Source organism: Bos indicus x Bos taurus, chromosome 2, assembly GCF_003369695.1.
Source record: "Bos indicus x Bos taurus breed Angus x Brahman F1 hybrid chromosome 2, Bos_hybrid_MaternalHap_v2.0, whole genome shotgun sequence".
Classification (NCBI taxonomy): domain Eukaryota; kingdom Metazoa; phylum Chordata; class Mammalia; order Artiodactyla; family Bovidae; genus Bos; species Bos indicus x Bos taurus.
In genome coordinates this window covers 122,998,452-123,013,693 of record NC_040077.1, presented here as the reverse complement: position 1 = coordinate 123,013,693, position 15,242 = coordinate 122,998,452, and positions in this window count along the sequence as shown.

Sequence of the window (15,242 nt, the reverse complement as noted above, 5' to 3'; positions counted from 1 at the left end):
CTCAACTCATTCTGTTCTTTGTTTATTCAACATCAGTTTCATTGACCACATACTATGTGCCAGGTTTCTACAGAGAATATGTTGGTAAACAAGCCAGAAACAGCTTCTGTCTTCAGGAAACATGTAGTCTAGGTTCTGAGAAGAAGACAGACAGCAAAAAAGGAGACACTGGACAATTTAATGGAAGAGTTCGTGTCCTGTACCGGGGCAGAAGACCAAGGATGAAGAGGCTTTTCAGTGGAGACACAAAGACAAGAGTTATCTGGATAAATCATCAGGAGAGACAGAGAGAAAAATATGAGGCAGAGGATCCAATGGGTGCAGAGGCCTGGAGAGGAGACGGGGCCTGGCTGGAGGGCGACTGGAGACCTGGGCGACCGGAGGGCGGCGACCAAGGGGGATGAGACCCAAGATGCAGTCAGAAAGGGGCCACGCAGGGCCTTGAAGGCCGAGCTCAGGCCCAACCTCTCTGGCAATGACGTAATCAGCAAACCCGCCACAAAACCCAGACCTCAGAGGCCGCTCGTGCTTTCCTGGTGGCTCAGACAGTAAAGAATATGCCTGCAATGCAGGAGACACAGGTTCGATCCCCGAGTCGGGAAGATTCCCTGGAGAAGGGAATGGCAACCTACTCTAGTATTCTTGCCTGAAGAACTCCATGGACAGAGGAGCCTGGCAGGCTACAGTCCACGGAATCGCAAAAGAGTCGGACATGACCGAGTGACTAACACTTTCACTTTCAGAGGCTCCTCACTGTCTCCACACAGATGGGGACTCCGGGCACCCCAGACACTCCAGTGAGATTCACACCTTTCAAAAATTCCAGCAGCTAGATCCTGTCCCCGTGATCTGCCCTGTAGTCGCACACAAGAAACATTCAGAAGAGACTGATGAAGTCTAAATTGCAAAGAGCGCTGTGATCAGCCCAAGGCTCTCTGGGCACCGTGTTTTCCCTGCTGCTGGTTGGAACATTCCTGAGATTTCAGTATCGGAGCTGGATTAGCGGGGTGCAGTGCCATCCCTCCCGTGCCTCTCGCTGGATGATTCATGACCCCATATGGCAGCGGAATACAGCAGACACGTGTTCACACCTCAACACTGAGCACAGACTTCCAGGAAAGCCCAGCCAGTCCCGGGAGAGTTCATTGACAACTCATGCTGATTTTGAAATGCCAGGTTTCCCAAAATGGGGTCAAGAAAACACAAGTTCTGGATGGTAGGAACTAATTTCAAGAACACAGACTTATTAGTTTGAGGAAAAAAATGCTAGGAGAGTCCGACAGTTACAGAAATTGTCTCACCGTTGCAAAGAGAGTTCCAAAGCAGCAACTAAGATCTGTTCTCACAGACCTTTCATTAAAAAAGAGCAGTCCAACCAAAAGTAAAAATGGCTGTGCACGCGTGTGTGCTCAGAAGTGTCCGACTCTTTGTGACCCCATGGACTATAGCCTACCAGGCTCCTCTGTCCATTTCATCATTAAAAAAACAGGCCTTTCCAAACAGAGTAATTGTAATTATACCATCAGACTACCTTGACCTGATTTTTCTCATTTCACTGCCATCAGACTACCTTGACCTGATTCTTCTCATTTCACTGAGACTCTATGACAATTTCAGCCTAGGCTTCCCTGACACCAGGTTCAAGGCTGTGCACTGGCTCAGTCAGGACTGGGGTGCCTTCAGTCACTGTTCTCTCCAGAGCCCAAGGGGACCCAGCGAGAGGCATTTACTCCATGGGTTTAGTATCACCCCCTCCACACAGGTCCACAGCTCCTGCCCAGATCTTCTCCTCCCCCATATGTGCCAGGCGTGGGATTCCAGCCCCGCCAGCCCCAGGCCTGGGATCCATCCCCATGGTAAAGGTGGAGAATCAACCGTGGATGAGGAGAGCCAGGCCTGGTCTCTGTTCTTTCAGTGACCCTGAGTGGGTCACACCCCATCCCGGGCCTCAGTTTCCCCAACTGTCCCAGGAAGGGTAGGACGGAATGATCTCCTGCTTCCTCCCCCCTCTGCTGACCGAACATTAGATGATTCTGGGCAGGGAGGCCTCGGTCAGACCTTCATGGGGAAAGGGCACACATTCTGGCATGACAGTATCTCTGCACGAGATGAGAAAGAACAGACGCTGGCCTGATTAGGAACTGTGGACATGAGGACCACAGTCCAAAAGACACAGCCCTGTGCCAGTCAGCAGCGGCCTGGCTGGTTCCCACTGTAAGTGCAGCAGGATGCAGCCCAGAGCTGAACACAGGTGCCCTCCTTGGAGATGCAGGTTTTAGGATTAACTAAGCCAGCGAGAAGGAGAGAAGCCCTCTCTGATGACAGAGATGGGGGGATAGATCAGCCAGAGTGGGGCCAACACCTGATGATGAGAGAGGAGGTGGGAATGGTGGGGGGCAGGGTGTCACCACCACCACCGTCATCATTGTCGTCGTCATCCTAAACGTCATCAGAGTAACAGCTAAGAATTGTCATGAGCCTACTATGTGCCTGCCTTCTTCTCAGTGCTCTCTGTAAGCAGCAAGCCCAGGGCCCAGCGCACAGTGGGTGTCCATGAGGCTGCGCTGATGAATCTGTGATTGCTGGTGATGTCTATTTTTGCTCTTGCTGAAACAGCATCTCCCTGCAGTTCACAACCCAGCTCTTGGCAAACTTCTAAGAGGGAGATTAAAAGAAAAAGTGGACAGGTCTGCCCATATCCCCAAGACAGAAGTATCATTCAGCAAGGCTCCTGCTTCTGTGAGCGCCAGGCTGTCCTTTCATGCCACTGAGGCCAGTTGGCATCTTTATGCCCTAAACACAGCTATAAAGCAGGCGTCTCTGAAAGGTCTAGAATTAATCCTGCCTGTGCATCCCTGCCCTTCTCAGGCCCCAGCAGTGACAACAGCTCTGTTTCCAACAAGGCCCAGCTGTTTTAATGGAGACTTTAAATAACCCCTCTGCTGTCAAGAAATTTATGCCCTTCCTAGATGTGTGTGGCTGAAAACAGACCTTTGAGAGGGTTTCAAGGCTTGGCAGCTGTTGGACAATGAACACAAAGTGGAAGTGCCCTCCGCTTCCTTCCCTCCTTTGGGATGTCAGTTTCCAATGATTCAGCAGATGTCAACCCAGAGTACTGGGCTGTGTGCAGGGCTCTGGATACAGAAAGAAAGCTCAGCAATGTTCTATGCTTGAAGAGGTCATGGTCAGATGGGGGAGGCTGACCCGCCAGCAGCACACACCATCCCACATAGAAAGTGCCAGACTAGAGGCATGGCAGTGGCTGTCATTCCAGGAGCACCTCCTGTATCCACTTCTTATCACTAATGCCTACTACGTGCTGGAGACCAGGCGATTCATAGGTGCCATCACCAATCCTCACAACAATGATAATCTTTCCCATTTTAGAAATGAGGACACAGGCTCAGAGAGGTTGAGGAACTCACTTGAGTCACACAGGCAGAGAGGCAGGTTGAATCAGCAGGTGCTCTGTGGACAGCCAGCCTCATTGCAGCTCAGCCGACCCATGCCCCCTTGTGGGTGGCCAGGAAGAGGCCAGGTCAGCTGGGGTGGACCAAAGGCCGATGCAATCACCTGCTCCAGGTGGTCAGGATCCAGAAGCGGGTGTTAGATTGCAGGTGCACTGGCTCCTGATAAGGGAGGTCCCTAAGGTGACCTACATGAGCCCAGGTGAGTTTGGTTGTTCCAGCCCAGTAGTCAGGCAAGAGGCAGAATTTAGTTTCAGCCTGTACATTGAGATTGTTTGCAATGCTCAGAACCCACCTCTACTCCCCCTCACCTCCCACCAGTGTTCTCCTCTTGCTTTAGCAACTGTGCTCCTCACCCACCATCCATGCAGTCTGGGTGCTTTGCCCAGCACTGAGCCCACCATGACTTTAAGGGTGAACGCCTGGCTCAGCACTGGGCAGTCAGTGACTGCCATTCCTCTGGGCTTAGTGACTGGCTCAGAAGTGGGCACATGACCCTGGTTAATCCAATCAGAATTTGCCCTTGGACTTAGTCTGAAAGTAGCATAAATAGGCTTTTCCTTTCCCTTAATGTTGTTGAGCTGGTCAGATGGAGGACCACAGTTGCTGGTGGCTGTCATAGGAGGTGCTTATTTACAAATGAAGCCAGCACAGAGGAACAAATCTCTGAAAGAAGGAGAGAAAGAGGGACAGTCAGGGCGGAGAAAACATGAGCTCCGTCCCCCCACCCAAGTCCCTACTATTCACCCAGTTCCAGAACGCTGCCCAGGAACCCCTGGATCAAGGCAAACCTGAAGCCAGCAGCCACCCCGCTCCTCAGATATTCCAGTTTTAGGAGCTAACACATCTCTTCTTCCGTCTCTGTTAGCTCTACCAGTCTGTGATATACTTCTAGCACCATCAAGCCAGCGAGACACAATCCTCTTCTGGGGCCACCATCAGGAAACACAATGCCTGGTGCATCAAAGATGCTGAGTAAACATTTATAAATGAAAGGAAAAAAATGAATGAGCCTGGCCATCTCTCCTGCTCTGCATCACTCAGCCTCACCCCTTCCTTTCACCCCTAGTTGTAGACTACCTAACTGGGATCATCCCTCCAAAGACTGAAGAGGGTTGAACAGTCAGCTGCTTTCCCCACTGCAGCAGTGTCTGCTCACTGGGCTATTATGGACCTGATGTGAGGTGATGTGACCTGCCCAGAGAGTCACAGCAAGTTAGGAAGAGTGGGGTCTGGGGTCAGGGCTTTCGGCCTCCCAGGCCAGCTTGCCACACACCGCATCTTGGACTCTGAGGAGGAGGGTGACAGTATTGTCAGGCGTCTCCCTGAGGAGCAGGGACATAGGGACCCTACATTCCTTCAGCGAGAAGCCGTCTAACCTGTCACCCTGTCACCCCAGGATCCCCAGGCTGAGTGCCCTGCAGAGAACACTGAGGGCAGGTCTGGGATGGAAGCTGAGTGCCAGCATGTCGTCCCTCATATTCCTAGCAGACCCTGAGCTTTAACAGAAATCGCACCCTAATTTCCATCACCATGGAGTTCATGCATGCCCAGACACATGAATGAATGAATGAGTGAATGAAAATGCATCATTTTACATGAAGGAGATGGAGCCTCAGAGAAGTCAAATAACTTTCACAAGGTCATAGAGCTCAGGATGGCAGAGCAGATCAAAACCCCAGCTTTCTGCCACTAAGGCCCTTGCTCCTTCCTCTACCCCACCATGTCCTGCAGAACACAGGAGAAGTGTTAGGAAAGGAAGAGACTAGTGTATGCTGGAGACATCTGGGAGGGCTTCCTGGAGGAGGGGGAAACTAAGCTTGACCCTGAGGACAAACTGGAAGAGAAGAGCATGCAGGAAGGGAGGAGCACCCCATAGTTTGCTGTTCCCAGATCTTTAGATCTCTGGGTCTGGAATTCTCATTGAGCAGGTACCTGGGAACCTCTCTACCCAGCACGTGGAGCTGTGTCCCTGGCTAGGTTGGAGGTGCCTCCCAGGTAAGGGTGGTGCGAGGGGCAGAGCAGGAGCTCCTGGGAACTTTCTGTTCACTGGGTTTTTTCTGTTCCAGGTGATTCTGAATGGGAGCGAGAATGGCAATGACCTTGTCCGTCTTCTCTAAGAGGACAGTGGTCTCACGAGTGTCCAATGAGGCCATTAGACCATATTCCATCAGTCAATCGGCCCCACCAGACGCTATCCCTGCAAAATGCCTCACCAGTCCAAGCACAGCACTGCCTGCAGTCCTTATGATTTCCCTTGCAAATTCCCCACTGAGCACACCCTGCAAAGGAAAGAATCCCCCATTTTTCCCACAATGGGGGAAATTAGTCCATTCCCCTCCCTCTTTTGCCTCTGAAGCCTATTTCCCTATAAGGAGCCCACGAAAGTAAAACATTACGCAGGCATAAAAACATACATCAGTTCAGCTGCCACAGGGTATTCTTGGGATTATTTTGGGAGCCAGATGCCTACATTCGTGGGAGATGCATCCATTCTCTGCACAGGTGAGCTTTCCAGACATGGGACAGGGAGCTGAGTCAATGATTCTTTTAGATCTCAAATCCATTTTTCCTCTTGTCTACTCCCTCTGGTTGGTATGAGGCATTTGAGGATAAAAGAACACCTCCTTAAATACATATTAATAAATACCCTAGACACCTCTCCTGCCTGACCTTTTTTGTACTGGCCCTATGATGGAGACATATTCTCCACCCTTGGGGATTTCTGAGACCTGAAATGACAATATTCATTTATTTCTTTAACACACTTATTCAGCACCTACTGTGTGACAGCCACCGTGCTAGAAGAATCAAAGGTAAGCAAAATCATCACGAACGCTGCCCCGCAGAGCTCATGATCTAGAAAGGGAGACAAAGACTAATCTAGAACTGCACACACACACACACACACACACACACAAAAGGCGTAAAATTACAAGTGTTTTAAATGAAAGTCTCATGGTGCTATGACAGTATGTAATGGAGAATTTCAAGTTTTCCCAGAGGAAATGGGGGCTTCCCAGGTGGCCCTGGTGGTAAAGAACCCACCTGCCAATGTGGGAGACACGGAAGATTCAGGTTTGATCCCTGGGTTAGGAAGACCCCCTGGAGGAGGGCATGGCAACCCACTCCAGTATTCTTGCCTGGAGAATCCCATGGACAGATGAGCCTGGGGGGCTACAATCCACAGGGTCACAGAAGAGTCAGACATGACTAAGCAAGGATGAACTTCCATCTGTGTTCTAAAGAATGAACCAGTTATCAAGTGAGCATGGGGCTGAGGAAGCATCTTCAGACCAGACAACAGTATGTACAAGTGTCCAGTAGCTAGAGGACTCTTGGTGACCAAGAAGACCTTCAAGGCCTGTGTGACTGGAAGGCAAGAAATGGGTAGGAGCCTGAAGAGGGGACAGAAGCAAAATTGACCTCAAAAGCCACTCTCCGGATTTGGGTCTTCATCTTGTGGGCAGGGGATCAGTTGCAAACGGAGGACAAAGGACAGGAAGCAGGCTTGGTGTGATTAGATTTGTTTCAAAATTAGCCTCAGACCACAGGAAGGTGCTTTGGGAGGGAGGGAGGTGCCATTACAGTCTGATCCAAAGGTGGAGCACTCACCATGCTGGGAGGGAGGAACGGGGCCTGCAGAGGAGGAGGAGAGAGCAACCGGGAGCAACCACACCTGCAGGACGTCCTCAGCTGTTTGTGTGCATTCTCAGTCAGAGTCATGTCCAACTCTTTGTGACCCCAGGGACTGTTGCCCGCCAGGCCCTTCTGCCATGGGGTTTCTCAGGCAAGAATACTGGAAAGGGTTGCCATTTCCTCCTCCAGGGAATCTTCCAGACCCAGGGATTGATCCCGGGTTTCCTGCCTCTCCTGCATTGGCAGGCAGATTCTTTACCACTGAGCCACCTGGGACGTCCCTCAGTCATTTGTCACACATTTATTGAGCACCACATACATGCCTGGTCCTGCTGAATTCGGAGAGAGGGTACTGGGATGAACAAGAGCAGCCAAATCACTGCCCTCAAGCCTCTTACCAGGAAGAGGTCAGATGTGTCCCTAAGGTTTCAGGGAGGGCGGCTCCTTTCAGAATGCCTGGGCAATTGTGACGATCAGCTGGATCTCTTATCAGGAGAGAAACTAAAGACCTGCTGGGGCCATTTGGATAAAAACAAGAGAAACACAATCACTCCAAGTCAATTACAGGGCTTTGAGGAGAGGACAGAGGGTAGAGCTGGACCTTACAGGACTGGGAGCCACCAAGCCCATGTCTCTCTCCTACCTGCACGGCTGCCAGAGCTCACCCAGCTCTGACAGTGCCTGGAGATGCCACACCCAATTCTGCTGCCAGAAGGAGGGGCTTGATTGCACTCATTCATCCAGTAAATAACCACAACTTGGAAGAAGGTCCCCATGCCATGGTCTGCCCTGGCACTGCCTTCTGCTGGTCACACTCATTCAGCCTCCCAGTTAGATCAAGCGTCTCCTCCTCCAGGAAGCTCTCCCTGATACCCAGGATTAGTCATCCCCTCCCACTCTGTGCTTTTGCTGCACCATGGAGTGTCTCTGGATTGCCACTTCTGACATATGTGTCCCTCTCCACCCCCAGGGTCCTGTGAAAGGGCAAGTCTTCAGAGGGCAGACAGGGGTCCCCTTAATCATTTCCTCTGCCATCTCCTCTGACCAGCTGGGGGTTCCAGGAAGAAGCTGGGCTGTGTCCACTTTACCCACTGTTGTTTCCTTGGAGCTTACAATGATGTGGGGCACCGAGTATGAAAGAAAGAAGGGAATGAGGAGAAGGAAAGGAAGGAAGGGAGAGAAGGAGGAAGAGAAACAGGGTCAGATCAGATCAGATCAGATCAGTTGCTCAGTCATGTCCGACTCTTTGTGACCCCATGAATCGCAGCACGCCAGGCCTCCCTGTCCATCACCAACTCCCGGAGTTCACTCAGACTCACGTCCATAGAGTCAGTGATGCCATCCAGCCATCTCATCCTCTGTTGTCCCCTTCTCCTCCTGCCCCCAATCCCTCCCAGCATCAGAGTCTTTTCCAATGAGTCAGCTCTTCGCATGAGGTGGCCAAAGTGCTGGAGTTTCAGCTTTAGCATCATTCCTTCCAAAGAAATCCCAGGGCTGATCTCCTTCAGAATGGACTGGTTGGATCTCCTTGCAGTCCAAGGGACTCTCAAGAGTCTTCTCCAACACCACAGTTCAAAAGCATCAATTCTTCGGCGCTCAGCCTTCTTCACAGTCCAACTCTCACATCCATACATGACCACAGGAAAAACCATAGCCTTGACTAGATGGACCTTTGTTGGCAAAGTAATGTCTCTGCTTTTGAATATGCTATCTAGGTTGGTCATAACTTTCCTTCCAAGGAGTAAGTGTCTTTTAATTTCATGACTGCAGTCACCATCTGTAGTGATTTTGGAGCCCAGAAAAATAAACTCTGACACTGTTTCCACTGTTTCCCCATCTATTTCCCATGAAGTGATGGGACCAGATAACATGATCTTCATTTTCTGAATGTTGAGCTTTAAGCCAACTTTTTCACTCTCCTCTTTCACTTTCATCAAGAGGCTTTTTAGTTCCTCTTCACTTTCTGCCATAAGGGTGGTGTCATCTGCATATCTGAGGTTATTGATATTTCTCCCAGCAATCTTGATTCCAGCTTGTGTTTCTTCCAGTCCAGCGTTTCTTCTGCAAAAGCAAAAGTGACGACAACAGGCAGAGGAGAAATTGGAAACTCATAGACTGGGGTTGGGGTTGGGGGGAGAGCAGTGGAGGACAGAGAGCCTTGAACATTAAAAATGGTCTCTGTCTGTCCCATGACATTTCATTTAATCAGGAACAAATTACTCTACCTTGTAGACCAGAGACCTCTTCAGACTTTGTCCTCAGAAGAGCTTTCTGGAGTAAACCATTTCTCCAGAGGCATGCTTTGTGCTGAGCCACATACACCCAGATTCCACGGGTCAGAGAGAATCCTATCCCCTTGGCCTCTTGGAAGAGAGTAGAGGACCTGACCTGAGCCTGGTTTGGGTATCTGGTTTACCCAGCGGCAAGTCCTCAAACAGATTCCTCTGACCTTCAGCCTGCCACCCCAAAAGGGCCTGAATGACCAAAGTCTCACCCTCCCTTTTTTTCTGCTTCTCCAACACCCCCCGTGACCTTGGGCTCAGCTCTAGGGTCAGCCCCACCTCTTCCAAAAATTCCTCTCTGGACTTGAGTAGCTCAAGTTCTTGGCCTGTTTGATGAGTGCTGGACTGTGAGGTCAAATCAGCTAGGTCAAAATACAGGCTGCTCTGTGTTCTAGACTCTTACTGTTCACAGTGCCACCAGCAGTGGTGGCATCAGTAGGGAGCTGGTGAAACTTTGGGCCCCACTGCAGACCTGTAATGAGCCTGATTCCGCACTTGAACCAGTGTCCAAAGTGGTGTGTGGACACATACAGGGTGAGATGCCCTGGCCTGCAGGTGAGGGAGAGACAAGTGTCAGACCCCAGCAGGAGGCCTGCCTTTCCCCAGGTGTCTTTGACTCTCACAGACACATCTCCTAATAAGAAAGAACAAAAATCACAAACAACCTGCATCCTGACTGTGTGACTTGGCTCCTTCAATCCACCTCTGAGGCCATAGTCCACCCCTGTGAAAGGGAAATGAAAACCCCAGCCCCCTGAAGTAGCCGGGAGGATGGAATGAAGTAATTTACAGAAAGGTGGGGGCACATGGCCGGCAACCTATCTCTGCAGGAAGCTCCTCCCACCCAGCCTTTCCCTTTTCCCTCAGGTACTTCACCACAACCCTCTCAAGGTCCCCTCATCCCCACAACTTCCCCAAATCTGTCACTTGATGTCTTATACCCAATCTTCTGTTATATCATTGTTACCATCTACTCCTTTTGTTTGGCTATTCCTCCAAGTACACTTACGAGCTCCCTGAGGGCAGGGGCCTGTGGTTCTTATTTATGGTTGTGCCTAGTGCTCAGCACAGAGCCAGCACCCAGAGGAGCCTGATAAGTCCCTGCATGAAGGGTTGGATGAGGAGTGGGACGGGTTGTATCAGTCACTACAGGTGAGATGCTGTAACAAGTAGCCCTCACATCCCAGTGACTTCACCCAGGATGAGCTGCTTTCTCTCCATGTGAAGGTTGCTGGTCTGAGGATCTCCTGCAGGGAGACACCTTCTCTGGGCAGTGATGCAGGGATCCAGGCTCCTTCCATCTGTGATGATGTCATCTCCACACATGGCCTCTGGGATCACCTGGGAAGGGGAGTGAGTGAGGCGAAGGTCACTGGGCGATTAACCAGCTCAGCCCAGAGGGGTCCACATCATTTCTACCCACATATCATTGGCTAGAATGAATGTGCCTCCTGCCCCACTTGGATGTATGGGGGCTGGGAAATGTCACCCCAGGCTGGGCAGCTGCCCCAGTGCCAGCCTTGCACTGTGAAAGGAGAGAGTGAACAGCTATCTTCACAGAGATGGTCAACAGGCTTCTCTGCCCCTCTGCAGTGGCAACTGATGACCCCTGTCATTTTTCTCCTCTTCCTGAGACCCCTGGGCCCTGGGCCCTCTCTCTGAGCCTCTGGCTGCAATGACCCAGGAAAGGGCTGAGAGCACTGCTCCCCATGCTTGGCTGGGAGGGGGGATGTTCTAGCTGTTTTGAGCTGATTGTGTTTGGAAACTTCTGTGTCTGCTGAGCTGCTAATTCTGGTGCCATCTGCCTGTGTTCCCAGCACCAAAGCCCTGAGATAAACAAGTTGTCTTCCGTAGTTCTTAAAGAAAAGTTTCGGCAGGGGGTGGGGAGAGAGAGAGGAGGGAGGCTTCCAAATGTCTTGTTTCTGAAGAGGAGGTGCTGCCCAGCTGAGGTAAGAGGAATGTTGAAGAGACTGGGATGTCATGTATATCCTCACCCTGTTGAGGGTGCTGTGTGGGGTGCATGGTGGGGGAGAGGGCCCAGTGGCCTGGGGGATGACACTCCTATGACTTCCTACCTCTCTCCACTAGAATGGGAGCTGCTTAGGGCTGAGCCAGCTCATTCCCAGTGCCCAGCCCAGGGCTTGGCACAGAGCAGATGTCAGCAAACACCTGCTAAATGAATGACTGAGTAAATGAATAAACAGTGGTGAAGGGTAGAGATGCGGAGAGGTCAAGTGGGATGTAATAGGAAGCCAAGCGACTGCTGTGTTAAGAGCTTTAATGCATTACCCTGTGGTGGGGACCCTTCTAGGATGGCTTCATGATCTCTGCTTCCTGGGACAACGGGTGGGCAGGACCCTCAAGTTGCTTCTAACAGGAGAATGTAGTCAAGGTCTTCCCTGGGGGCTTAGACTGTAAAGAATCTGCCTGCAGTGCAGAAGACCCAGGTTTGATCCCTGGGTCAGGAAGATCCTCTGGAGAAGGGAATGGCTAAACACTCCAGCATTTTTGCCTGGAGAATTCCATGGACAGAGGAACCTTGAGGGCTATAGTCCATGGGGTTGCAAATAGTCAGACACGACTGAGCAACTAGCACACACACAAACACACACAGGTGATGGGTGTCACTTCTGCCATCCAGCTAAGAGCGTGGCTTCCTTCTTTCTAGCCAAGTTTTTCTGTTGCCTTCTTGGCTTGCCTGCTTCCATGGAGTAAGGTGTATGGGAGATGTCCTCATAGCAAGGAACGGACAGTAGATTTGAGCCAATAGCCACCAGCTGCTGGACCTCAGGCCCTCAGTCCATCAACCTTCAAGGAACAGACCTGCCAACAGACACATGAGCTTGGGAGAAGCTTCTTCACTGTCGAGCCTTTGCATAACCTCTCAGCCTTAGCCAACAACTTGATTGCAACCTTGTGTGAGCTGCTGGAACAGAGGATCCATAAAGTTCATCTAAAACCCCACAAGGAACAGGAAAATATAAAACTGGAAAGAATTACTCAAACATAAACCAAACCTTTTTCTCCATCAACCACAATTCACTGTAAGCTCCACCAGCTCACAATAGGGAGGAGATTTGTGGATAATCTAAATGCAAATCACCACTGACAGCGACACTCCTGTCATTTGCATGGGGGGGAGGGGCGGTGGTGTCTTGGGCAGGTGCAGATAAATATACCGTGACTGTATCAGGTGGGAGTAGTTTAGGAAGCAGATGCTGGCAGGTTTTCCCTTTCCCCAGTCGTGTTTTTTTAAAAGCAAAAGAGACATCAGAATGCCCACAAAGCCACCTCCAAAGAAAGACTTGACACAGATAGGGCCTGGGGTAGGTCGAAAGAAAGGTATTTGGTGAAAGGGCCTGGAAAGCCAGGGAAACAACAAGGCCTCAAGGGGACAGTCACGTGGATGCCCCGGGAGATTCCCTCCCTGGGCAGCACTGGAGGAAGTCAGCTGTGGGCCCCTCCCTGCAGAGGGAGGCCAACACGGGAGCCTGGGAGTTGGGACCCACAGTCCTGTGGCCGGATCACTCTGAGCAGGGGCTTCCCTGACTCCTCTGACTCCCAAGGTCCCCACCTGCAAATTGCAGGATGAGTTTGAGAACTGGTCACTCAGGCAATCCAGGCCAGTAAGAACAGACTCCCAGCTCCATCCTGTCCTCACCTCTTCCTCTAAGCACCGTGGAGAATGAGAGACGTCCCCCAGGGCCCCTGGCAGGAGACGTGGCCCCACCTCACACCCTGCCCAGCTCGTGCTGACTCTGCAGTGACAATCGCATGGGCTGTCACTGACTTGCACCCAGTCACTGTGGCCTCCTGTGAGCCAGGCCCCAGCTCATTTGCATTCACCCTACATGACCCTATTGCCCACAAGAGGTGCCCAGTGAGGTGCCCAGCTTGAGTTTGCCACTCTGGCTGGGCCAATGATGGGCTATACAGCATGGAGTTGGAGTGGGGGTTCCATGCTCCCTGGAATCTCATAATCAAGACCTGAGGGCCCTTTGTGTCTCCAGCTGGATCAATACTGATACAAATCCTAACAAGTGGGGACTGAAATGTGTCAAGCACCTGCGACACCTTAGGGACTGTGTTATCCATTTCCTTTGCACTACCTCATCTCCTCTTCACTTTATTATCTTTGTCTGTGACAAGGAAACTGAGGCCTGGTGGGGTGAAGTGCCTTGCCCAGGAAATGGTTGAGCCAGAATTTGAACAAAGAGCCTGGCCCTTAACCACTCTGTCTCTGTTGCACTCCTTCCACAGGGACCGGCATGACCAACCCAAGTTCTGCTCCTGTGCCCTTCAGGGTAGGAGGTAGCCTGCCCAGATCATGCAGTGGGGGCTTGGGTTAGGTCAAGCACCCCAGATCCCAGGAGCTCCCAGCACCTCAGGTCCCCTGAGCTCTCAGAGGCCCTTGGCCTGGTGAGCTGGAGTGAGCCAGGTGACCCTGCCCTGTGATGCTAGAAAGATGCTCAGGGCAAGGAAGAGGTGTCTCTAAGCAAGCCTGGCCAGCTGGTGGCTGAGGGCCTGCCCTGGGGTCCTGCTGGCCTGGTGAGACTGTCCCTTATTTCCCACTGTTTGAGTCCCTGTTCTGGCTCCTTCTGCAACCAGAAAGAACAGCTCTGCAAAATCAGTCGACTCTGGATGGAGGAGAACCTAGAAGGCATTTCGAGATTGGTCCAGTCGGAGTCCCTGCAACCTGGGTTGGAGGGATTGGTCTCATCCTGCAGCCTGTAGACTGGAAGGGAGAACAAATCAGGAGAGGAGGCCTCTCTCTGCATGGAGATGCTTCACGGGAGAGGAGGGAACCGTGACCCATCAAGCAGCTTTGAGCCGTAGACAGCAGACAAAGAAGTGCTTTTAACACGTCAGCCTCTCAGACACTCACTATTTATCTCAGGAAATGTAAGTGTTTTTCTTTCTGTCTCCCCCCACCCCGCCTTCTCTTTCCTCTGCTGTAAAATGCAGGGAGCAGTGCAGTGAGAGATGAAGGGTTGACACGCTGGGAAAATTCATTTTTAGAGGATTCGATCAAGTTCCATCAGCTGGGCACCGGCTGAGCAAAGCCTGGTGGGCAGCGAGTTGGGATTGGCAGGCCCTGACTTGGTGGTGGAGGTGGATGCACTCGGGAGGGGCTGAGCTGAAGGAGGTTGAATGAGGTGAGGGTGGAGACAGGCAATGCTGGCAGCCAGTGCGGAGCACCCACAGGCCGGGCTTCTTTAGGTCTGCAAGCTTAGGGCAGGGGTCGGGAAAGTGGGTGACAATCATTTAGGGCAGAACCGCCCTTAACCCAGGTCAGGTGAGGCCCCTGTGCTTTTGAGGACCGTCCCCCATCCTTCACTAAGCTCCTCCCACGAGGAGAGGACTCTGCAGAGCTCAGGGAACAGGGACTGTGGACCCCCTCTCACCTCACTCTGGAATCCTGGACTTCTCTGTCCAAATAGCCCTGAGCCAACCTCCAGGAGCTTGTCTGCCTCCCTCCCCTAGGTCTGAGGTGACCAGTGTATTGATCCCCACCCTATAGCATGAAGACACCCAGGCCCAAGAACAGCTGAGGGGCAGCTTTTGCAGTGGAGGGAGGAGGGTCACTAAATCTGCTGCTGCTGCTACTGCTAAGTCGCTTCAGTTGTGTCCGACTCTGTGCCACCCCATAGACGGCAGCCCACCAGGCTCCCCCATCCCTGGGATTCTCCAGGCAAGAGTACTGGAGTGGGGTGCCATTGCTTTCTCCGATGCATGAAAGTGAAAAGTGAGAGTGAAGTCGCTCAGTCGTATCCGACTCTTAGCGATCCCATGGACTGCAGCCCACCAGGCTCCTCCGTCCACGGGATTTCCCAGGCAAAAGTACTGGAGTGGG